Raw genomic sequence first — 26,016 nt, 5'->3', positions numbered from 1 at the left:
AACAGAAACTGAATTATTTTGTCTCAATAACAACACAAAAGCAGCAACTCAAGTGAGTATCAGTGTTTTGAGTTTTTCTTTGTGAGGGTATGGAATCTTAAAATGCAGAGCAGCACTTCAGGAACATTTACAAACTTTGGGAGAAAATAAAAACAGGCTTATACATATCACTATACACACAGACATATTTCATTTAAAAGTTAGGTATGAACTCAATCTGTCTTTTAGAGTGTTCCCCCCCTTCAATTTACTTTAACAGACAAAACTCCCCATTCTTGACCTGGCCTCTGTCATAAAGGTTGGTCTTTTCCCTCAGACACTCAGAGAAGGCAAATCCTGCTCTTGCAGTCCATCAAATGAGTTTCTGTCTCCTCTAACCTGTAATTGAGGTTGTAACAGATGGCTTTGCATTTTGCAAGACCAAAGGTTGTGCAAGAGCAGCAGCTTTATTTAAAGGGACAGATTTGTCAGAGCACAGAGTGAGGTAGGAGTTTGTGGGAGATAAAAAAGAATTTCTGGCTTTGAAGGAAGACTCAGAGGAACAGCACTTGAAGGCTCATCTGCCTGTACCTTCTCCATTCTTATTAGTGGAAATAACAGAACATCCTCACAGCCCTGTGTGATTAAGGACTTCCACCTTCTACTGTAATACTGTCAACACCTCTGCTGCCAAAGCCACTGGCTCTATTGCACCCAGGTCAGGCAGAAAGGCTGCACAAACACTCCAGGTGAGGCTCTCTAATAGTTCCAAAACAGCCAGGAGAAACAACATTTTGTGGGTGATGCACCCCTGCCTTGCCATGCCAATTCCTTGTGCAGCACCACAGAAGCAGGAGCAGAATATTTGGAGCCAAAGCATCAGGAGAGTTCAGCAGGAGCTCCAGAAAACACCACTGGTCTGGTGCAAAACCCAGTCTGGGTCACAGAGCTCCTTCCTGCACAGCCCTGGTGCTTTGCAGAGGGATCTCAGCTGGCTGGAGCCCAGCTGTATTGGCATCACACCCAGCAATGTGTCTGGGGACAGCTTCCTGCACCGGGTACTTGCCAAGGCTTTGTTTGTTTGGTAACAGGGATGGGGAAGAGTCCCAGTGGCCCCGAGAGAGGTTATTTCAGTGCTGCACCTGGGCACGTCTCAGAGCAGCTCCTCTCTCCTCGCTGGCTCACCCAGAGCGTTTCTGCTCCCCGTTCCACACACATCCCTCCTTTTTGAGCCTGTTAAGTGAGTCCAGCCCCCCAGGCAGAAGGGTGGGACCTTCCAACTTTCTGGCTTGCCACGGTCTGTTTATCAGATCTAATGAAGACATTTATGGGTTGATGGTCTGACAGATGCTCAATTTTCTGACTGGATGAGGAAGTCAAACTGTTATATAAGAAGCCAATAAGTACCATTCATTCCTAAAGCAATAAACCACTGCTGCATTTCCAAGTTAATTGGCACAACCAAGCCAGTTAGCTGCGAGTGTATTTAATCAAATTTAATCTTTAGTTGGGGGCTTCTGTAGCACCCTGCACTATCCTATCGAGTATCTAGAACGCTGATATTGCTATTATAGTGTTCTGTTTTCTGCAGCTCTAGCCAGGATCAAAACACATTGCTAACACAGCAGAACAGTCCTGGAGACATTCACACCTCTCACAACTTGCAAACACGGTGGGGTTAACACAGGAGTTTAACTTAAAGTTCAGAAGGTTGTTCCTCTCCATTACCCAGAACATTTAGATATTCTTAAAAGTTCTGAAAAGAGTTAAAGATTCCCATGTAAGAAAAATCCATCCTCTAACAAGGTTTTTCTCAGCACTGGCTGTCCAAGGTGTTTACTGGAGGCACCACTTTGCCATCCAGCATATATTAAACTCAGGAGTGTTTTGTGCTCAAGCACCAAGGCTTGATGGGGCACGTTCTGTGTGTTCATTACAGGGAGCCTCTGCAGCAGAGCAAGGCATGAGACCAAAGGCTATGTCCCATTGGCTGCCTGAGCCCTTTATTAATGGCCCCATTAAACATTCCCTCAAGCTTTCAGTTGCACTTATCCAGTTTACTTTCATAATATCTTTTTTTTTTTCTTTTGACTTATGCTTCCATAGCTGAAGAGTTTTCTTAGGGAGTCCCAGCAAGGCGCCCAGGGATGGCTTCTGAAAAGCCCAGGACCTTGGTGTGGAGGTGTCACAATCCCAATTTGGGGCTGGTGGATCTTGCCATGGGCTTTCCTGCCTTGCACCCCCAGCCCACGTAAGCACAGGCTGTGGATCAGGAAAGGGAGAGCTCGGCCACCTTGATCCTTGCAGAGCTCCAAAATCCCTCCCTTCAAAAACCAAGGAGCCTCCTTTTCTGATGCTTAGCACCAGCATTCACACACAGCAGGAATAAAATATTATTATTATTATTGCTTTAAGTGAGGGTATAGGAAACACAGCTCAGGAATAATTCACCTTTCTTGCTACTGTGAGATACACAAAAAAAGCCACACAAACTCCATGTCAACCTTCAAGAGCCACTTTCCCCATCCTCTCTGCCACTGGATTAATTGCCTTCAGCAGCCAGAATTAACAGCAGTACTGAGCTCAGTGCTACCTCAGGAGAGAAATGAAGCCACTGGGAAGTGACAGAATAAAGGGAAAACTCAGCCCCCCAAATCACTGCCCCATCATTCACCCTGTTGCTGCTGCACTGGGAAATGTCAGGCTGCATCTTTAAGAGCAGACCTGTCTCTGCAGCAGGAGCACAGAAAGCTGGCAGTCGAGAGAGCAGAACGGATGACAGTTTTTGGCAGCGGTTTCAGCTGTCTTGTTGGGTTTTTCAGATTAATCAGCCCCCTTGGAACACTGAACAGATCATCAGGACAATCCCTCAATCCAAGATCTTTCGCAGTGGAAAATGAAAAAAATAAAAAGTCATAAACTGGGGCAGCGGCATAACAGAGGCAGCATTCTGAGAGGGGCTCTGAGAAAGGGCCTTACCAAGACAGTGTCTAAAGCCAATGGCATTTCTGCACCATCACCCTCTGCCTGTGCTCACACATGGTGGGGGTTTTTCCAGTGTGATTTTTCAGGAAGTCACAGACTGAAAAAAAGCTTCTCTCCATGCTCCCCATTTCAAGCTCTGTTAAATACATTCTGTCAGATGCCAAGAATATTGACTGTTTTCTTTATATGAAAATCCTTCCTTCCACAATAGCTAAGGCTATGTGCACATGCCCAACAAATTTTATTTGAAATACTGAGTGTCAATAGGAAAAATAGTCAGGAACCTTATATTTCCTTAAAGATTCATTTGCAACAATAAAATTTCAGAATCTTACTTTTTCCACATGAATTCAGAATTCAAGGCACTTCCATGTCTAACCAATATTTCCTTATTGCCCTTTCTGGCAGAAATAGAATTCTGTAGTGTAAGAGCAGAGAATTTATTATATCAATTTCACCACTTGATAATCTGGTATAGCTCTGCATAGCACCTTGCAGCATTTTCCCTCAGTATTTAAAATTTAGGAAAGAAAGAGGCAATTTTGCCAAGGAGTTTCACTTTTCCTCCATTACACAACAAACTGCCAATTAGCTGTTATGCAAGTTTCTGCTCACCATGAAGCGAGCTCTGCCTTCAGCTTGCTGAAGGTGGCCAGCTTGGAGGAGCCACAAGTGAAATCAGATTAATCCACGGTGCTCTGGACCTAAAGAGAGCTCCCTGTGTGCCCCTGCTTGGCTTTCAGAGCTTCCCAAGCTGCCCTCCTTGGCTTTCAACAAGGATTTGGGATTATCCACGAAGTTGCTCCACATCCAGAGGTAAAGCTCCATGTTATCCCTGCATCTCTCTGGGGCTTCCACTTGCACATCCCACCAGGTGACAGCCAGGACACCTCCAGCAGGCTCTGCCCTGCCCACCATGGCACTGGAATGGACCAGGGCACACCCCAGCAGCTCCCAAACCCGCCTGGCACACACCCACAGAGCTCACCACCCCTCAAACAGAGCCCTGAGCACAGCCCTGTGTCTGATCTGGGACAGAGGGGGCATTGCCAGTGGTGATGGGCACTGCTGATGAGCCAGCACTGCCAAAGTGCCTCCCTCAAACTCCTGTGGTGGGGCTGGGGCTGCTCTGCTCCCACCAATTCCATCCCCTGGTGCCCTCCCTGCAGCCCCAGCTCCTGCCCTCTGGCCATCCTGAGTCCCTGCTCTCATCCCCTGCTTTGCCCAGTGATTTATTGGCAGTGCCCACTCACCCTCCTGGGTCAGTGACGAGCTGTGGCCACGGCCAGCGAGCACAAAGGGGCTTCACAGAATCACAGCATTTCTAGGCTGGAAGAGACCTTTAAGATCATTGAGTCCAACCCATGTTCTAACACCTCAACTAGATCATGGCACCAAGTTCCACATCCAGTCTTTTTTTAAACACATCGAGGGATGGTGACTCCACCACCTCCCTGGGTCAATGATTCCAGTATTTGACCACTCTTTCTGTGAAAAACTTCCTCCTTAATTCTAGCCTCTATCTCCCTTGACACAACTTGAGACTGTGTCCTCTTCAAGCAGGACATGCCAGGGTTACAGAACACACGAGCAGGGAGATGTTCTTATCACAAGCAGTTTCTGCAGCCATAGCCCTGAGAAATCCCATCAGAGGGGAAGAGATGACTCAAGTCTCGTACAGACACTTTACACATCCAGACATTCTTGCATATGAGAATTTACTGCGTATAAAAAATGACCTCTGACTTTTTGTGCCTCTCCTCTACACTGTCATAAACAAGAATATCATTTAAAGAGATGCTGTCAACTTATATTTAGCCTAGTTTTTTTTATTTTGTTTAAAAATAAAAGCCTTCCGTAAAGCGTAAGATGAACAGAATTAAAAAAACAATTCTTTGAAACAAAACAAAAAATTGTGTTGTTGCCTTTCAAACCCTTACCCTGTAGCACTGAAAACTTGGAATTGTCCACAAATGAATATGAGACTGACATGATATTTATTACCCAAGCTTAAAATAGCACAGAACAAACAGAATACAAATCATGGCAAGTAAAAATTAATTTAAAAATTCAATTTAATAATCTAACAGTTCAGGGGCAATATGTGGTTTATATTGGCAGTGGCCTTTTAATCTTGCAAATCATATAATTAAGAAAACTTAATTAGTAAAAGCAGCGTTTGAATATTAGAGCTGTGAAAATATCTCCGAAAAAATGGCAAGTATTGGCTTGAACTTTTTGTAAGCCTCAGTTCTGTGTCTGCATGCACTTCTATGAATATAAATAAAAGGCAGGCATAAATAAATGGCACAAGCACTCAGGAAATTGTGAAGTTAGAGCGTTCACAGAAACCAAAATTGCAACCGCTCGCGCTGGGGCCCGAGGCACAGCCCAGCAATGAGGAGCCTGCCCTGCTTTTCCATGAATCCTCCCCGTCCCAGCCAGGCCAGGGTGACAAAGGACAATTCCTAGAGCCAGCCCTGGAATTCACAGCCCCCTCCCAGAGCCTGCAAACTCCTCAGCCACCAGCAGAAACCAAAGGAAGCAAAGGCAGTGCCTGCTTGGGGAAAGCTGCACACGAGTGTTTGCAGAGAGCCCTGGCTTGTTCCATCCATCCAAAGGAGAACAATGAAGGGAAAAATGAAAAAAAAAATAAAAAAGGCCCCTGGCAATTTTCAACCTTAGAAACCCCAGCAAACTTCAGACCTGTAGCTGAGTTAACAGCACCAAAGCGCCATCACAAAGTCCCCCTCTCCAGAGGGATCTGTGAGATTCTCACAGCTCCTTGGAGCTGCCACATTTACCTCCAGCCCAGGCAGCTTCTACAAGCACAAAACCCATTAAACTTACATTTCCTCTCGGCCAGGTAGCCAGGGAGAATCTGTACAACATGGAAACTCCAAAGAGCATGCAAATGGTGCAGGCACTGAAGTAACGACATCCACAGGCAATATTCCCACTATCCTTGAAGCTTTAGGCAAAAGGGGGAAAAAAAAGCCCAAAACAAAACTGGAATTCTGTCAAGTGCCAAAATATTCTGCTCTGTAAAATCTCAGGGAGGCATTTCTCTGCAGAAGCCTGGGTTAATTATTCCTGAACCACTAATATTGCAGAAAAGATACAGTTTGCAGCAAACCATTTTACACAGATAGAGGGCTTGATTTTATTTAAAGTTTCTTTTGCAATATTTCCTCAAGACAGTTTTTATTGTTACTCTTCTGCTTTGGGACATGCACTGCATTTTTCTAAAGAGATTATTTACCGTTGCCTTTCAAAAAATAAAGAATCTTGCATTCTTAATTTGATCAGACTGCTTTGTTTCCAGGGGACACTCCAGTGATTTTTATTTGCTTTATGAACAGCTCCCACTATGGAAACAAAGTTAGGAACCCCAAGCAGATCCAAATTTTCCCCTTTGAGTGTTTCAAGTCTCTGCTGCCCTTCAATCTGTGCTTTACTTAATTTCACAGAATAAGAGTCCTCAAACCCCACATGCAATCCAAGGTTTTGCCCTGCACCCACACTTCTCCATCTGAGTTCTTTGAAACAGCAGCTACAATGACCTGTGGGGGTTTTAAATAAAAAAGAAAGATACAAACAGGGTTCTTGGTGGCCTGAATTTTGTTCTTGTGAAACAGAGGCCATTCCAATAAAGGTAATAGCAACAGGTTGTAGTTTTAGCAGAAATTGGGAATGACTGCTAGCTAAAGTTATATTTCTGTGGGATAACAGTAATGGGGTGTTCATATTTAAAACCCTCACTCAGCCCCAATGTCAGAGCTCTCCTCGCACCCCAAACCCCCTGCTCAAGGAGCTGTTGTGTTTATCAAACCTGCCCTATCACCAAGCTCATTTTCCCCCTCATTATCTGCACAGAGCAGAGCTGCCTGGCAGTTGACATCCGGCCTGGAATGATGACACATTAAAGCGTTTAATCTCCCATAATTGGGAAAGGCTTTCAAAGAAAACAAGAGGTGCGCAAGGGGCACCTCCCCATCCTGGCTGTGCAGATGTCACCACGGAAAGAGGGAGGAAATTTCCTGCTTTTCCAACTCTGTGTATGCTAGGAACACATCCTGATCAAACCTTTTCTCTCCAACTGAACCACATTTTACAAGGCAAGCCAAAAAAGATCTGGGTAGTTTTTACCCTTTGCACACATATTGGCTGAAGAATCAAAGACAAAATCCAACGAAATTTAATTGTGGATTCATCCTTTCAACTGCAGAATTATGAGCACACCAGGAAACAACACAGCAAACAAAAATAAACGTCTGGACCTTATTTATACCTGCCAGAGGACTCGATGAAGGAGGTTGACCAACCAAGAAAATGAACATTTGTTTCTGACAGGGATCTATGCAAAGCAACAGGGTTTTAATTTAGGGCTCTTTTCATCAGAATGATAACAGCTGTCATCTACCGGGTGAGCACAGTAATTACTGAATCTGCTCCGTGCAAAATGAATACCCAACGTTTCATTTACACAATAATATCTCAATCTGCAGCCAGGGACAGCCAGGCACATTCCCATGGAAGGACTCACTCACATCCCACCTCGGGATTCCTCACATTTCACAGCCAGCTCCCCGAAAAACCTCAGCAGTTTTTAAGTTCCTTACAAAAAAGGCCAGAATCGTTTATTGACAATACTTATGGTCCTAAATCTTCAAAACCCAGCCTGATTTTTCTGATTTTTTCACTAGTTAGTAGAAATAAATAAAGGTTTTCTAAAGTAGCATGAATATTCTTCCCACCTACAATTTTAGTTTATTTCCAGTCTTATCTGCCGCACACACGGAGATTGTTGTTCCATTCACAATTTCCACCACAAGAAAATAAATTTTAAAAATACACTTCAAGATTGAGATCACCTGGGGTTTTTTTGGGGGTTTTGTTTTTTGTTTTTAACAGGAACATTTAAACATGTTTATCAATTAAATAGTAAAAACCTGAAAAAAGAGAGCTTGGTTTTAAATCTAATTACCCCAACACTGAAGAGTTAAAAAAAAAATCTTTTAAAAAGAATCAACTCTGATCCAGTTTCTTAATAGAAACAAATTTGGATTTGGAAAGCTAAACAACCCGATGAGAGACTGCAATTCTTTTGCTTACTAATGGAACAGTCTAACTAGAGTCATTATGGGAATGAAACTAATTTTAAAAAAGTGTTTCCATCAAAACATTTGTAATTGCACAGCAGAGATCAGTTTAAAAGTAGATGTTTCCTGATCATTAAAACAAGTGAAGTAAAATTATATGTTTTGCAGAACTGCTTGTACCAGCCTGGGCTGTATTATGAGGCAGGGGGCCAAGAATTAAGTGCTTCCAATCACTAAAAAAATACCAGTAATTCCTGTATAACCTCACACCTTGGAGAGCAAAACCCTTTCAGTGCATCTTGTTGTTTTTTCGTCAATTGGAGAGGATGTGGCAAATAACTCAGGATTAGAGAAATCACTTGGAAATCTATTTCAATCAATCATTTCCCCCTGCGCAGCCATGCCCTGAAGATGTTTTGCCAGGGCTGGTTTGCATTCAGAGCTCAGCTCTCTGCCTTTTGCATCCCCTGCCATGGAGCAGTGCTCCTGTCCCTCCAAACTGCCTCTCACCGTCCTTCCCTGCTCCAAATCCATGGATTTTAGGGTCCAATTTGGATTTTAGGGTCTGATTAATGCCAGCACAAAAGCAGCGAGGTGGGAGCCTGAATGAGCTCGTTTTGATAAAATTGTCTTCATGTCAGGCAGCAAACAAGTAGGAAGTACCCAATTCATCTTAATATTTTAGGGCATGTGCTTAAATCCTATCAATTGCAAAGCCCTCTCAGCCAGGTCTTGATTAAAAAGGGAAAAAAAAACCCAAAAAAAACCAGCTTGAGTTTTCAAAGGAGCAAAGGAATGAGGGCATTCATCCCCTTTGGAAATCAAATGAAACTTTGGATGTGCAGAATAAAGAGTTCCTGTGACGAGCAGCCAAAAGTCAGCCTGCAGGAGATGTTTGAAGCAGATGGCAAGAAGCAGGGCTTCTATTTGCAAAATAAATTTAAACTTGAACAAGAGTGAGCCAGTGTCAGACACTGATCCTTTTCCACATCAACATAACTCAAGACTTAATTTTATTTCTCTCCTGCAGACAATATGTTCTGATGGGAGTTTTTTCTTTCACCTATATATACATATATATTTCTGGAAAAGCTGGCAGGAAACTGCCAAAGAGCTTCTTTATCATGTTCCATTTAAAGGAACACACTTTTCTGGAAAAAAATTGCAGGAAAATGAAAATGACATGTTTACTTGGAATAAAGAGTGATTTTTCAGTAACTGAAGTTACAACTTTTTAAAATGACTCCTTCTACTTTATTGTACAAGAGTGCTTACAGCAGTTATTAAAAAAATAAATCAGAATTAGAACAACAGGGCTGGAAGGGATCTCAAACAATCTTCCAGCTATTCCCCTCCCCACTCCAACCTGATGTTTGTCTTTTCCTCAGCTGAAACTCACAATCCTTACAAATATCCCCTTACAGTAAAATTGGTTTTTTGATGTCAAGCTTTGTAGTCAAGAAATTTTTAAGGGTGAATGGGCACAGAGGATAAACTCTTCCTTCTTTCTGAAGGTTTGTGAAGCCACCCTGGTCTTGTCTGCAAGAAAAGCAGCCAAGTTCAATCTTCTTTCACAAACTCTTTTTCCCTTCCTTTTTAGATACTCTTCACCTGGTCTATATATTTCCCAAATTGTGGTGCCTAAATCTGGAAATTATTTACCTCCTAAACACTACCAAAACGAATGGAAGATTATGTCTGATATTCTCTTCAAAGTTTATTTCATTTATAATGCTTTTTGTTCTTTTTCTTTTGGAAACAGCATAACTTTAGCTCATGTTCAGCAGGTGCAGGTAGAACCACTATAGCCCTTTTCCAAAATGCACACACAGACAGGTTTTCCTGCTAGAATCCTATAAGAATAATAAGATTTGTATTTCAGAAAGCCTCATCTCCACAAAAAATGAGCTGAAAATCTGAACGGATGGTGAATATCTTAAATAATATACATAAAACTGTGCATCTGCACTTAGAAGATGTTTTTTGAGAATTACATAGAGGTGCAATTAAGTGAGGGTTTTTTAAATACAGATTTAAATTAAGATTTTGCTCCTCATTACGTGGTAGTTGCTCACTTTAACTTGAGTAAAACACATAATCAAAGTGCTATTAAATCATCACTCACTGCTCAACGATGTAAGTCTGCATTTGGGTCTCACAATTAAAATAGGAAAAGACAAAAATACACGAGGCATATTATTTTCTATATTAATTTTAAATGTTACAAACAATATCTTTGCTCTTACAAAACAGCCTTTTAGGCAACTGAACTAATTTTAGAGCATCTCTATGCAAATGTGCTGCTGAAATCACACCTTAAATACAAGTCAGTATTTAAATACCCTTCAGTTTGGAGACCCAAAGAACAATTTCATCAGCAAATGGTTTTGTTGGGAGCACCAGTGAGTAATTGCAGGGCCCTGGTGATGCTGTGCTGGGGCACTTTCAGCTCCTCACACAATTTATTGTCACACCTGCGTGTCTCAAAAGCAGGAGTTTTGTCCTTCCTACAGCTGCATTCAGCACTGTCAATTCCATCTTGTTCCCTCAAGATGTAAGATTGGGAGGACAGAAGGCAAGGAGTGCGGAGCAAACAGAATAAATCAGTTTGTTTGGCAGCAGGGTGAGGAGTTTTATACTGCAGAGGCTGTTACAGAACCCAAGACAAAAGGTGCTCCATGCACTGCTGAAATGCCCATGCTCTGCTCCTCCAAATTAACTGCACAAGATCTGCCCAAAATTACCTGAACAAGAAAAAATTGACTGAAGGGGTCACAGAAACATTGAGAGCAAGGAGAAGTGCTTTACACAGAGTCACTCCTGCAGTTCCAGAACAGGAATTCCCAATGGGGCAGATTCCTGAAGCTGAGAGGGTGACACAGCCCCGCTGACACCTGTCCTCCCACACTGCCACTCAGGCACAGCACACAGGGACATTCCCATGTCCTCTTGCCAAATCCACCTCTGCCAGCATGTCTACAAGCAAAGGAATTTCAAAATAAAGCCCAGCATGTGACTGGTTGGCTCATTTGCTTAGGAAATGTCACTTTTCCCACTTGATGCACAGTTGAGGAATGATCCCACTTGCAAAGGGAAGGCAATTGCTCAACCCAGCACACTCTGGCAATTTTCACATAATTAGCAGAATACATTTAGTCTTAACCTTCTTCTGATGAATTCAGTCACACCTGTTTATGTGAAATCAATTAAGAGACCTTAATCTTCTTAGACAGTTTCCAGCACTCCACGCACAGGTTCAGGCCTGTTTCTCGTATTGCGAAGTTTGAGTTATATTAAAAAAGAAACAATTATCCCATAAACACAAAGACCTCAATTATACCTTTTAATAATTAAACCCAGCTACACTTTTAGTCTGCAGCCTCTTGGTGGCCAGCCACACATCAGTGCAGCCCATTTTGCCTCTGAGAGGGGAAGGGGCAGCAGAAAAAGCCCAAAGGAGGTGAGCAGGCACACTGGGTGACAGAACACACATTCCTGTGCCTGGATTGCTCAGGACTTGTGCCCTGACATCAGGGATCTCTGCTCACGGGGTCATCCAAGGAAAGGAAGCCCAGGCTGCCTCCCCAGAGCATCCAAAATCCCCCTTCTTACAGAAGAATTTTTTGGGGAAGGATTTAATTTCACCTCACTTCAGGCATGTCCCTAAAATAGACATTGACAGCAAGGCAGATGATTCATGCTTCAGAAATGCCTGCATTTCCTCGCTGCAGAGCCTGCACAAGAGGCTCAGGTCAGGTATCCAGAGCTGGAGGAAATCCCACCTTTAGTGAGGATGCACTAACAGCACTTACACATATTGATATACTTGATATTTAGTGAGAGAACAAAGTGCATGAGTCCCTGTTCACCTCTGCACTCAGAAGTTACCTGACTAGTTGAAGCTAAAAAAAGAATATTGTTCCAGTCTCCACTGGGCAGAGTTTGTGGTTTATGGCATGAGGCAGAGTTTTATGCCAAAGGAGAATTTAAATCTCACATCTGTGTTTGTTTCTTGGATCTGCTACGCTGGCAAGTGAGTCACCCTGAGAAATCTTAAATTACTTTTCATCATACATCTAACATCATAAAGAGCATTGAATTAGCGTCCAGAAATAGTTCAAATTGCAGCAGGAGCAAGAAGTCCTTGCACACTCACAGATTATCTCGTGGGATTCACATGAAAGGAGCTGGGAGCACCTTGAAGGTTTTAGGGCAAAACTAAACAGAGCTGCACAAAACGGCTTTGAGGTGGAACAAAACCAATGAAAATCAACAGCTTCAGCCAAGGAAACCCTGACATTTAGAGTGTGGCATGTGTGACCCACTCCATCAGACCTCTTGGGAAACTGATGTCCTGCTCACTGCAAATGAGGAGTTTCTCTTGCAGTTGTACACATGCTGCCTCTCCAGTCATGTTCATTACACTGTTTTTTAAAGCTGGATGAAAGAAAGGAGTAAGAAAAAATATAAAGTTCCCTTTTTCCCCCTCAGCCCTTTCTAGGGAAAATACCAAGTAGCAGCTAAAATCTGTTTGAGATCAACTTTTGTTTTATAAACTTTGGGTTTCATTCTAATTGTTAGGGAGACACATAATAACTGGCTTTAGCATAATTTTCTTTGGACTATCTCCCCAAAGCCACAATTAATGTAAATACCAGTGTCTTGTTAGTAATTTCCTTTCATTGGTAAGGGCTGAAATGCAATGATCCGACCACAAATCACAAAGCAAATAAGCTTGCAGTGCTGCTCAGGCTGGTGGGGATTATGCAGTTTGTGCAGGAAGGGTTGATAAGGGAATGTTCTGTGAGCAGAATTCCTGGACTGCTTGGAAGGGTTTCCTTGCATGACAAAGGAGGAGCTCCCAATCCTCCTGAGCAGTGCAGGCTGCAGCTTCCAGGGCAATTTGGGCATAAAGGGGGGAAAATCAGAGTCAGGAGTAGGTGTGGGGTCAGAGACCAGGTTATGGACTCCCAGTGCACAAACCTGGGGGATTTGCTCCTCTTTTGTATTTCCTGCAGGTCCTGAGGGGTCTCTAGTGATGGACAGCACACACCCACAGCAGGAGATGAGAACAAACTTATCTGTGTCTGTTCTCTGTGCCAGGAGAGCCCTGGTAAAGAAGAACTTCACCCTTTTTGAAGAACAACCACCACCTCTGGGCATGCACAGCCCTCAATCTTTCTAGTTTTGCTGCCACCACACATCCTTTTTACCCTTCACTTGCTACCATACAAAACCACAGGTATCTTAATGCCCTGTTTTCGTTTTATAAATGGATATTTTGTTTAACAGCCAAAAATACACATCTCCAGTCAAACATCCAAATAACTGAAGCAGGTTTCAGTCAAAACTCCTCTTTGTCAAATCACCTCTTCTCTGCCAGTCACAGACAGAGATGCTACTAAAATATGCAACAGTAGAAGATGCTTTACAGAGAAAAAATTACAGTCTTTGCCTGAAATACAATTGGCACAAACACAGCAGAACCAAATCTGGCTGCAGGACCAGTTTGGTGTTGCAGGACCATTCACTCCCTGCAACACACAGCAGGGACAGGATTCCAGCACAGCCTTGCCTTCAGAAAACCACAGCCAACATCACTCTGACCAAGCAGCAATCCCTGGGTTTATCTTGGCATTTTGTGAAGGGAACAGCTCAATCCCAGCTCTTCCACGCTGCTCCATCAATTAACTCCTCAAAAGTACAGAGCCATCACTTACCAGAGCTGTCATTCTCCCAGCAGGGCCTCAGGAGTCTCTCTCCTGGCAGGAAAAGCCATCAGCTGCAAGGAAGAAGATGGAGGGATAATTAAATTAATCCCTTTGCCTTCCTAAGCAAGTCAAGTATCACCCTTCCATATCTGACATCGTGCAGTTTAGGCTCTCTTCAGGGTGACATGCAAAATAGACACAGTAGCTGGTTTGCAGTGATAACAAAGGTACATGCCAAGGGGAGAAACAATTTGCTTGTGGCTGTGCAAGGCTTTTGGACATGAGGAAATGAGTGCACAGCTGGATTTTGGGCTGCTCCAGTTTTCTGCCAACTTTCTGGGCTCTCTAGCACTGATCTCTGCCCTTGCTGTGCTGGTGGAAGGGAAATTTGCTTCCCGAGGTGAGGGCTGGGTTATTGTGCCGCAGTCACACCAGCTCAGGTGTTTGTGCTGCAAACAGTGGAGACATCCATCACTCCTCAGAGGCAGCACCTCATCCCTGCACCACATTTTCCTGTAGGAACTCCAGAGTACTGCTCATCTCTGCAATGGATGGTTCTGAGAGCCCTAAACTACTTTGCAAGGATCCCCAAACATGTTTGAATTTGCTTTCCCAGTCACAAAGGGCAGGCACATCCCTTCCCAGTTCCACAGCACCTTGGCACAAGGTAAATACAGAAAAAAAAAAAAAAAACCAACAAAAAACAAAAAACCCCCACTAAAACTCCACACCAACTTGGAAGTCAACAGCATCTCAAAAACTGATGAGATACATGTGGATGCAAACACAGAGATAATGATTTATCATCTTGTGTATTCTTACATCCCCTTTCCCCTCCTGCTTTTCCTCAAGGCTGTTTCTGTATTTCAGCTCCAGTTTCTGCTCTGGGTTTTCATTGTGCTCCTGGTGTAAGAGCCACCCATCCCTTCCCATCTCTTTCCTGCCATCCTTTGGAAGTGCCCGTGGATGATTTGCCAAGGCCTGAGACCTCTCTGGGGTCCATTTCTCAGCAGGAACTCCTCCAGCTCCCCGTTGATCCAAATCACTCTGAATTTTATGCCCTTCTTTGCATTGCCTGACTCCCTGACCCTGCAGTTGATGGTTAGTCCAATCTCTGTGCTCCCATCACAAGACACTTCTCAGCTAACATCAGATTTGAGCCTATTAGAGCTGCAGATACAAGAGGAGCCCCCTAAGAAATCCTGAAGGGTGGAACTGGGAATACAGCACAGGAGCAATGAGCTTGCTCCCAACAAACACGATCAAAATGATGGATCTTGCCAAAAGTGCCCATTGCCCAATTTTTGTTCTTCCCCAGCTACAGGGTTTCCCTCACACCCTTTAATTACTCACACCTTCCTCAAGGAGCACGGCTCAAACAAACAAACAGAGGGGGAAAAAAAAGTTACACCAACGTAGCATGATCTTGACATCCAAGATGTCAGAACCATTTTAAACCCCTTTATTGCAGAATGATGTCTTTTGTGCTTCCAGGCATGCTTGCTATTCATAGATCCACTGCTCAGCTGTTCCAGTTTTTAGTTCTGCATAAATGCCCACTCATTATGTCCAGAGGGTTTTGCCTGTAGCTTTGTGTTTGTAGCCTTGAGGCAAATGTCTTGATGGCTTAGGGAACTCGTAGGGAATGACCAAATAACATCGGATTTTCCACAGCAACGAAGCCATTATGGGACAGCATTTCTATGTAACAGCACCCTTCAGTGTGCAGTCATTATAACTAAGGATTTAACCGGGCTCTGGGGACACAACAAAAATCACTTTGAAGCCAAAAAATCCACTGTGAAATCTTAAGCATTCGGTTTCTGAAATGCTTGAGTCAGGCAGCTTTGTCAGATACAGTAAAAGCAAGTGAAGGGGAAGGGGTTTTATGCACACCTTAAGAATGAACCCAAGTGTTTGGAGCTGTGCATGCAGAGCTGGGAGTGCAGCTTGCCTGGTGCATTCCTTGCACACAGAGTTGCCTGCAGCTGCATCTGGAGCCACCATAAGCACACACACACAGCCCTGGTTAAAACTTTTAGCCACAGAATTTTAGCTATGGCTGAAAATTCTGAGTGTGTTGCTCACAATTTTGAGGGAAATCTGGTCAGACTGCAGGAGATGACACAGCCCAGGGAATGCAGCCCCTGAGGCCTGGCCCATTCCAGCTGTGGTGCTCCCCACACACTGACTAAGGGATTTATCTGAGGGTTCCTGCTCAATTACAGACCTGTGGGCACCAGGTTAAACAGCAGAGAAGGATTTTTGTGATAAAAATCAAGGATACAGTTCAAGCATTGGGTGAAGACAGAGCTGCACAAGTGTGGTGGGCTGACCTGCAGCCACCCACACTCCCACCCTTCCTCAGGAGAGAAAAGAAAATTTAAAAAATGATGGTTCCACATAAAAACCACAGAGGTCCCCAAACAGCTGCTCCATGAGCAAAACAGACTTGATTAGGAGAAACCTAATTTAATGCACTGTCAACATAAATAAGTTTGGATGGTGAGAAACAAAGACCAAATTAAAACACCACCTTGCACACCCCCAACACTTCTCCTCTGCTCCAGCCCAAGCCCTGGAGTGGCTGCAGGAGATCCCTGCAGTGCTTTGAGCATCCCACAGGGATGGCAGGGCTGCTCCTCACCCTTGTCCCAGATCTCCTGGGCAGCACTTTGTGCTCTCACACCTTTTTGCATGGTAAGGTCCACTGTCCATTGCTGACAGACCTACATGTGGGCATGGACACTCACCCAGGCAGGAAATACAGGAGAGGAAGGCTGGACCAATGAATCTCTCAAACTGGAGGGGAAATTATGGTCAAAACCCACCAAAAGTCACTCCCTGCTCCCAGGGACTGGGCTGCAGAGGAGCTCATGCAGAAGGAGAGGCTGTTTGGGTGGGGAATGTGTGGAAATAATCCCATGAGGAGCAATCTGTGCCAGGGGCTGGCCTTAATGAGCTCCCTGTCGTGGCACATGGGAAACTGCACCATTGCTCCCAGGAGAGCTCCCAGGTGGCACCCACAGCCACTTCTGTCACTGACACATTTTCTGAAAAATCCTTTCCTTAGGATTTTTCCTCCCGAGAAGCTGAGAAGCCTCAGGAACAAAATGTGAACATTGATTATCTGCTGTTGTGGAACGCAACAGGTGCATCTGGGATTGGTCTCATGTGGTTGTTTCTAATTAATGGCCAATCACAGCCCAGCTGTCTGGACTGTCTCAGTCAGTCACAAGTCTTTGTTATCATTCTTTTTCTATTCTTAGCTAACCTTCTGATGAAACCCTTTTTTATATATTACATTAAAGCTATGCTAAAAGAATAGAAGAAAAGGTTTCCTCAGAAGGCTGGCTAAGAATAGAATAGGAAAGAATGAAAGCAAAGGTTTGTGGCTTGGCTCTCTGTCCGAGCCAGCTGACTGTGATTGGCCATTAATTAGAAACAACCACATGAGCTCATCAGATCTCACAGATGCACCTGTTGCATTCCACAGCAGCAGATAATCAATGTTCACATTTTGTTCCTGAGGCCTCTCAGCTTCCCGGGAGGAAAAATCCTAAGGAAAGGATTTTTCATAAAAAGATGTCTGTGACAAAGGGCTGCATTGATGGGGCAGGAAGCTGAAGCATGCAGCAGAAATGCATGACTGCATGGAAAAAAAATCAGAGGTGCAGCCAGACCAGTGGCCCTCTTGGATAAGGAGGTGATGTGGTCCAGCACTGGGATGGGATGGAGAGGGAGCTGCCATCCCTCCCACAGGGGCTGTGGTGCTCTGGCAGGATCAGAACCACAAACAGAGCAGGGCTGGGCGGATGTGAGTGTGCATCTCACCCCACATCCAGCCTGCATCTCCAGGGAGGCCGGGCTAACAGCACAGCAGCAACAGCCCTGTCACAGCCACTCAGCACTGCCAGAAGGAACAGGAGAAGAATCTCTGCATCACACAAAGGTTCAAGGCAGCCGTGGCTGGGCAGGGCTTTGGGCCAGCAGTGACTCACCAGAAATGCTCCCTGTGCATTCCCTCAGCCTCTTCCCTCCCCAGGGATGCCATTTCCCACCTGCCTGGTGGCTCTGGGTTTAACCCTGCTGGGAGGAAGAGTCTGGGCCCCGGGGGTTTTTAGGTACCTGGTTTTGAGGTGGTGTTCTTTGACACCTTTCCCTTGTGCTGTAAAGGTCAGCTCACACATCCCAGAGGCAACGCTCTCACAAGTGATTAAAAAATCCAAAAATTAGACAGGAAAAGTTTAGTTCTTGCATTATTCGCCCAGTTCAGGCTGTGTCAATGTCATGTTTCTCCCTCAGACACAAGAACCTTCTTCCCTTCCCTGCTCATTTGGGTAAGCTGGGAACAACAACTTTTGCTGCCGACAAAGCAGTTGGGCCACAGCCCCAAAGTTGCCTGCATATGATGGAGTTTCAAACCTCAGAAATAAGTACAGGGCACAAAGAGACTTCCAGCAGCCAGACATCAAGTCACCAGCTCCAGGAATCAGCTCTCACACCCAGCAGTAGCACAGACAGGTTTGCTGGACTCATTATTGTAATGAAGCTCATTAAAGTCCCAAGGGAGGCTGTTCCACAACATCCCGGGTGCAGTGCATCCTGTAATCACCATTTCCACCTCTCCCAGAGTGGGGCAGGTCAGAGGGGTCACTGCAGGTCAGCCAGCCCAGCCTCTGCCCTGGCAGGGTCCCCTTGAGCCCCTTCCTCAGGTGAATTGTGAATATTGGGTTGTGAATGTCCCCAGGGAATGAGAGCCCACAGCCCCCAGGGCAGCCTGTTCAGTGCCCAGCTCACCCTCACAGTATCAGTTTCTGCCCATTGCTTCCCATCCTGTCCCTTGGCACTACCAATCACAGCCTGGCTGTGAAAAAGAAACAAAAAAACCCCATCCAAATGTGATTGAGAGCGGCCTGGAGAGGGACAGAGGGATGGAAGGAGCACTTGGCAGGAGTGATGACATCCCCGAACACTCCCAGAGCCAGGCCATGGTCAGAGTTCAGGGAAGGGCACACAGGAACCACAGGGAGAGTCAGCTTTCCTTGTGTCATCCTCATGAATGCAGAATAACCTCACCGTGGATCTGGGCAGGGACACCTTTGGAAGGGCAGGGATGTAAACCCAAAGGAAGAATTGGAGGAAAGACGCTCAAAAACATCCAGAGATACAAAATGCTGCAGTTAAATGAAGCCTATTAGCACAGACTTGCAGTCCTCTATTTCAACAGGTTTATTTCTCTTTATCCTGCTTTTAAGTTCACACCCTGATACAAAGCAGGAGGTTGCCCCCTCTCCAACCAGAGAAATCATAAGAGATATAAAAGGGGAGGGATGAGGAGGAAGAAATGTAACAAAAATTTTAAAATGTAAAATTTTTCACTAGACAAGCCCAGTTCCTTGTACAACTGCTTTTTAAGGCCATGCTGACAAGGGCAGATTTCACACCCCTCACAGTCCCATGCATGGAGCTATTTGCCTTTCTAGTCATGCAAAGTGTTTAGGTATTACACTGTGACTTGCTGCAGTAAAAACCAGGGGCCTGATCTAACTTTTTAATGGAAATGTTATTAATTTTTAACGCAGCAGCTGTAGCTCATGACCTCCATGGCCATAGATAGACCCTGGATATTTCACAAACACCAGCCAGCACTTCCCAATGCATCACAACAGAGACAACATCCAAGTTTTACAGTTCCCTGGAATCCACTGCTCCCAGCCCTGCCCTGTCTGAGCTCCAGGTGCATTTGTGGGGATGCCAGGCCAGGGATTGACCTCTGCAGCAGAATCTGAGTCACCCCCAGTAATTAAAAATGCCCTGGGTTGGAGACTGCACAAGCTTTGGCTCTCCCTGCCACAGCCCTGCTGTGGAAGGAGGGATTTGTCCAACAGGTCTAGAGAAACATCTCCTTCAAAAGGGACGAGCTCCCCATCACCAGCACAACCTTTCCTTTCTGCTCATGGCCCTACTGCGAGTAATTGTTATCGCCAAGTGCGCTGGGACAGATTTCCAAATCAGTGACCCTTGAAATCCTCTCTGACCAATTGCTGACACAGAAACTACAAGTTTCTGATAGCCTTTTTCAAAGCTTTTTCACATCTACTTTTTTTCAGGAAAACAAAAAGGAAAGGGAAAACTGAAAAGGAAAAAAAAAAACACCAGGAAAAGGAAATAAAAAAAAGGAACCAGGAAAAGGAACTAAAAAAAAGGAACCAGGAAAAGGAACTAAAAAAAAGGAACCAGGAAAAGGAACTAAAAAAAAGGAACCAGGAAAAGGAACTAAAAAAAAGGAACCAGGAAAAGGAACTAAAAAAAAGGAACCAGGAAAAGGAACTAAAAAAAAGGAACCAGGAAAAGAACTAAAAAAAAGGAACCAGGAAAAGGAACTAAAAAAAAGGAACCAGGAAAAGGAACTAAAAAAAAGGAACCAGGAAAAGGAACTAAAAAAAAGGAACCAGGAAAAGGAACTAAAAAAAAGGAACCAGGAAAAGGAACTAAAAAAAAGGAACAGGGAAAAGGAACTAAAAAAAAGGAACCAGGAAAAGGAACTAAAAAAAAGGAACCAGGAAAAGGAACTAAAAAAAAGGAACCAGGAAAAGGAATAAAAAAAGGAACCAGGAAAAGGAACTAAAAAAAAAAAGGAAAAGGAACTAAAAAAAAAACAGGAAAAGGAACTAAAAAAAAGGAACAGGAAAAGGAACTAAAAAAAAGGAACCAGGAAAAGGAACTAAAAAAAAGGAACCAGGAAAAGGAACTAAAAAAAAGGAACCAGGAAAAGGAACTAAAAAAAAGGAACAGGAAAAGGAACTAAAAAAAAGGAACCAGGAAAAGGAACTAAAAAAAGGAACCAGGAAAAGGAACTAAAAAAAAAGGAACCAGGAAAAGGAACTAAAAAAAAGGAACCAGGAAAAGGAACTAAAAAAAAGGAACCAGGAAAAGGAACTAAAAAAAAGGAACCAGGAAAAGGAACTAAAAAAAGGAACCAGGAAAAGGAAATAAAAAAAGAAACCAGGAAAAGGAAATAAAAAAAGAAACCAGGAAAAGGAAATAAAAAAAGGAACCAGGAAAAGGAAATTAAAAAAGGAACCAGGAAAAGGAAATAAAAAAAACACCAGGAAAAGGAAATAAAAAAAAACACCAGGAAAAGGAAATAAAAAAAGGAACCAGGAAAAGGAAATAAAAAAAAAAACCAGGAAAAGGAAATAAAAAAAGAAACAAGGAAAAGGAAATAAAAAAAGGAACCAGGAAAAGGAAATAAAAAAAAGGGGAAAAGGAAATAAAAAAAAGGGGGAAAGGAAATAAAAAAAAGGGGGAAAGGAAATAAAAAAAAAGGGGGGAAAGGAAATAACAAAAAAAAAAAGGGGGAAAAGGAAATAAAAAAAAAAGGGGGAAAAGGAAATAACAAAAAAAAGGGGGAAAAGGAAATAACAAAAAAAAGGGGGAAAAGGAAATAACAAAAAAAAGGGGGAAAAGGAAATAACAAAAAAAAGGGGAAAAGGAAATAACAAAAAAAAGGGGGAAAAGGAAATAAAAAAAAGGAGGAAAAGGAAATAAAAAAAAGGGGAAAAGGAAATAAAAAAAAGGGGAAAAGGAAATAAAAAAAAGGGGAAAAGGAAATAAAAAAAGGGGAAAAGGAAATAAAAAAAGGGGAAAAGGAAGGGAAAAGGAAAAAAAGGGAAAAAAGAAAAAATAAGAGAAAAAAACGGAAAAAAAAGAAGAGGAAAACAAAGATGTTTCCTCAGTTTTCATCTTACGCAAACGTGCGGGGTTTATGGGTTTATGTAAGATGCTGGCCCGGGGCTGCATCACCCCTGGCCCGGCTGTGATCGGCTGCCACGGCCCAGCCCCGGCCTGCCGGGGCCTGCAGCGCTGGGAGCGGCCGGGACAGCCCGGGGACCCGAACCGGGACAGAACCGGCGGTACCGGGGACAGCCGGGACCCAGGGACAGCCCGGGGGACACAGCCGGGACCCCGCGCTCCGAGCATCCCCGCATCCCGCACCCAGCGCTGCCAAGGTGGAACCCTCGAGGTTTTCCAGAAAAGAAGAGCATTTCCCTCATCCTGACCGATAAAAGCTGGTTATTTTATTCATCGTGACTCATCTGAGGAAAATGAATACAAAAGAAAAGCCGTAATCGGTTTTAACACCTTTTGAGTTCTCACCCAAATACTCGTTCTCATCCTTACGTCTCTGACGCCAATCACTGCCCTACCTTGCCAGCAAATACCAAAAAAAAAGGATTAATTTTAGCTACGCTCTTGGGGTTTTTTTAACACCATAATCACATAAGTCGTGAAGAAAACCACCAGAAACAATTTTTACTACAAACTTCAACAAAAAAAAATCACTCTGAATCCTCCCCCCAACCCAGCATTTTTTGTGGAGCGCATTTCTGGCGACATTTGTGGAGCGCATTTCTGCTCTCTGCGGGAAAATCAACAGGAGCGCCTCACAAGGGCATCTTATCAGCCCTTATCTCGGAGCAGACAAAGCCACTAAGTACAGGCGTTTGTTGGGCAGCAGCACAAAGGCTCCCCGTTATTGGGGCGGTATTGAGGGCACAGCCCGCACTCTCACACAAACATGCATAGGGTTTAACCCTCCTCTCAACGACCTCATACACATGCAGATGTGCCCTGGCTCCACTCTGCCATCGCAGCTTACCTTGGCTGGAAAATCCTCAGCGAGGGGCAGCACCCAGAAAAAAGAATTTCAGGTTTATTTCTGCTGCTGTGCTGGAGCCAACCGGCCCCAAATCCCCACTCAGATCCCCAAAAAGCTGAAGTCTGAGTTTCTAGGAACTCTTGTGAGGGCTGGAAAACAGGATCCTCTGCAGAAAGGCCAAACTTTAGCTCCAAGTGATGCCTCTGTCCACGTTACAGCTTTGTCTGAGTCACATCGGCTGCTCACAGGCCGGTTAAAAGCGATTTTGCACTTAATAAGCAATAAAAGACCTTCAGGTGTGCTCGGGTTTTTGCCTCCCGCGCTGATGGCTCCAGCGCTGTCCCCACAGGTGTTTCTTGTTAAGGTTGTAAAGAGCCAGAGCCTCATCCCAGGTGCTTCTGGTTTAGAAATTAACACTTTTTTGTTGTTTGTTTGAATGCCAAGGGTTACTCAGCTTTGGGGCTCTGCTATCAGCATCTCTGCTGACAAGTTTGGTGATCACTGCTTTTTAGGACACAAGGATCCATGTCCAAGCACTGGACAGTGATTTCTGGCAGTTTAGGACCTGCCCTGGGGGTCACTGACACTGTGACCATTTGGCTTCTGAAAACGCACATTTTCGTGGCATCTCCTGCTCTGAACATCCCCCAGCTTCTCCTGTGTTTTCTCTGGATTTCACCACACCTTAACCCTAAATATAGAGCACCATTTTTGGGTAATTAGAGATTCTTAATTAATTGGAGTTATGGATTTAAAGACTCAAAGCTTGGCAAATGAGCTCAGGCAAGAGTTGGAGAAAATTCCTGGTCCCAGGTAGCTGCCCTGGCGCTGTGCTGGAGGTTAATTACTGTTTCTCCAAATTATGTGTGCCTCTATCCCAGCTCCAATCCAGCAGCCAGCTCTGTGCTCTCAGCTCTCCAGCAATCCCCACACCTGCAGCTGTTCGTGGAGTTTGGGGTTTTCTCCTTTCTCCATGGAGCTGCAAAGAGGGAAGGACAGGATTGAAGATCTGGCAGAAGTAATTTCTGCTTCCAGACAGGATCCCTCCTGCCAGAGAGCTGAAATCAAATATTTTCCTTTCTCTCTCTTTAGCCATGGAGCTGGCAGAATTTTCAACCAATTTCTATCGCTAAAGAACTGTTTCAATCAATTACAAATAATTGTTTTATTGCAGCAATCAGCTGGAGAACATTATCTTTCCAGCCCTTGGTTTTAACTGCCACTTCCCCCTTGGTTTTATGCTGATTGACCTGGAAATATAAACTCTAAGCTCACCTAAAAGATCTCTCCTGTTCTTTGGTTCATTGTCAATCTCTGCACTTTCTGCTGCACTCACAAGTATTTGAGTTTTGTGGCACAGAGCAAGTGTCTGTATTATTCCATGCTGTTAATTCTAAATTATGGGCAAAAAATATTCTGTATGAATATTTAGGGAATGTGTCATGGCACTGTGAGAAAAGAAGTCTTCACAAGAACCAGTTAAAAAGGGCTGTTTAGCTAAAAGAGAGGAAAAAGGGAATATTTGTGGGCAGCCCTTACACAATAATGGTACATGGAAACCAGCTGGAGCATCCCTGTGAGACACAGGAGCATCCAGTGGCTGCAAAGGGGCATCTGAAACTGGCAATAAACTTATTTCTATAACCCTGTGGAAGTGAAAAGGGAAGAGGCAGAAGGCAGCAAATGATACAGGACAGAATCTGAAAATCTCCTAAAAAATGGTTCCAGGGGAGCCCCTGAGGGATTTTGGCAGAGGTCACCCATGGATGGTGGGACACGAGGCACAGAAATGTCCTGAGTGCCACAACTGCTTGGAAAACACCCAGATTTCACAAAAACACCCCTGGCTTTGGGAACAAATCCCCAAATTCATTTCCTGTGGCTCAGCTCCTTGGGTCACCATCCCAAATGGATCCTGTAGGGTTTGACAAAAACTGGCTCCAGGTTCTCCACACTAAACCTCATTATCAATAAACACATCATTCAGAGATTTATTTTAGTGACAGGGAAACATCTTTGTCCCTAACCTTGTGTTCTCTTAGTGAGGTAACGGTTTGGGAACAAAGTGTGAACAGCACCCCATTTTTTTCAAAATAAAATAAAATAAAATAAAATAAAATATAAAATAAAATAAAATAAAATAAAATAAAATAAAATAAAATAAAATAAAATAAAATAAAATAAAATAATGCAGCTGTTATTGCAGAATAAGTTGCCAAAGGCAGCCCAAACCCCTGTCAGGAGAGAGGCTCCAAACCATAATTAGGCCAAAATATCTACAAGGATGTACATAAACACTCCATGCAGGAAAATAACAGAGAAAAAAGGGCTGCAACAAAGCACAGCCAGCTACACAAGCAAGGCAGACCCATTTCAAGCTGCATTTCTGCATTTACTCATATTGCAAAATTCTGAAGGGACAGGCAGCAGGGCTGCGGCCAAGAGTCAGGGAGAAACAATAAATAACAGCGGAATAAGTGGAGGGCAAATTAAAACTGAGTCAGGAATAAAGTGAACTGAAATCAGTTTCTAAATTAAGACAAAAGTTCTATTTTTATTTAATATTTTACTGGTTTCTCATCATTATTTCTCTCTGAAGCTGCAAACACCAGGGGAAAAAGTTTCTTTTTGAGCTGAAAGCAGCAATGCCATGAAGTCCCACAGTTTGGTGAGGTGGACTCTTGACTAACCCTAATTTGCAATTAATGCTGTGTGGTAATCAGGGCTCTCTCAGGGGATGCCTGGGTGCCACAGGGGGGAAGGAAGGAAGGAAGGAAGGAAGGAAGGAAGGAAGGAAGGAAGGAAGGAAGGAAGGAAGGAAGGAAGGAAGGAAGGAAGGAAGGAAGGACGGAAGGAAGGAAGGAAGGAAGGAAGGAAGGAAGGAAGGAAGGAAGGAAGGAAGGAAGGAAGGAAGGAAGGAAGGAAGGAAGGAAGGAAGGAAGGAAGGAGGAAGGAAGGAAGGAAGGAAGGAAGGAAGGAAGGAAGGAAGGAAGGAAGGAAGGAAGGAAGGAAGGAAGGAAGGAAGGAAGGAAGGAAGGAAGGAAGGAAGGAAGGAAGGAAGGAAGGAGCTCCATGGATCCACCTGGATCCAACATCCTGGTGCCCAACAGCCACCCCGGCCAGAGATGGATGAAATATTTTCTTTATTTTCTTTTTCCACAAGGCAATTTTTTTACCGAGTGACATAAATGCTACTATTTTATGGTTAGGTATCAAATTTTTGTAGGAGGGCAGCACTTTAATAATTTTTACTTTTAAATCCCTGATAGTTTAAAGCTTTTTTCCTTCACGTGATGACCAAATCTCTTCTTTAGATGGGAGATGGGCAAAGATTGGACAGAGTGATGTGAATGGTCCATTTTCAAAGGAAAATGAAAAATGGAATTTCGGAAGAGCTTTACACTAAAACTTCTTTATCTTTTAGCCAGCTCAGGAATAATCAGTGTAAAAACAGTAAAAACATGAAATTTTGAGGATCAGGAAGAAGCACATGCCTTCTTGAGTGCACATATCCCTTAAGATTAATAACTTTGGGTGAGACAAGTTAAAATGTCCTTTTCAGGGGATGGAACAG

The 26,016-nt window shown here is 43.9% G+C and overlaps 1 long non-coding RNA gene across 1 annotated transcript; it reads right to left on the bottom strand.

Annotated features, from left to right (window-relative positions):
* Positions 1 to 12,764: 12,764 nt before the first annotated feature.
* Positions 12,765 to 22,659, bottom strand: LOC135456363 (uncharacterized). Its single transcript, XR_010442523.1, has 3 exons — positions 22,443 to 22,659; positions 13,787 to 13,848; positions 12,765 to 13,176 (listed from the first exon to the last, which is right to left on the bottom strand). It is a non-coding gene; the product is annotated as an uncharacterized LOC135456363 (long non-coding RNA).
* Between the last annotated feature and the right edge of the window lie 3,357 nt (positions 22,660 to 26,016).

This window comes from Zonotrichia leucophrys, chromosome 20, assembly GCF_028769735.1.
Source record: "Zonotrichia leucophrys gambelii isolate GWCS_2022_RI chromosome 20, RI_Zleu_2.0, whole genome shotgun sequence".
NCBI lineage: Eukaryota > Metazoa > Chordata > Aves > Passeriformes > Passerellidae > Zonotrichia > Zonotrichia leucophrys.
Note: the sequence above shows the minus strand (reverse complement) of the source record. Positions and strands in the feature narration are given on the sequence as shown.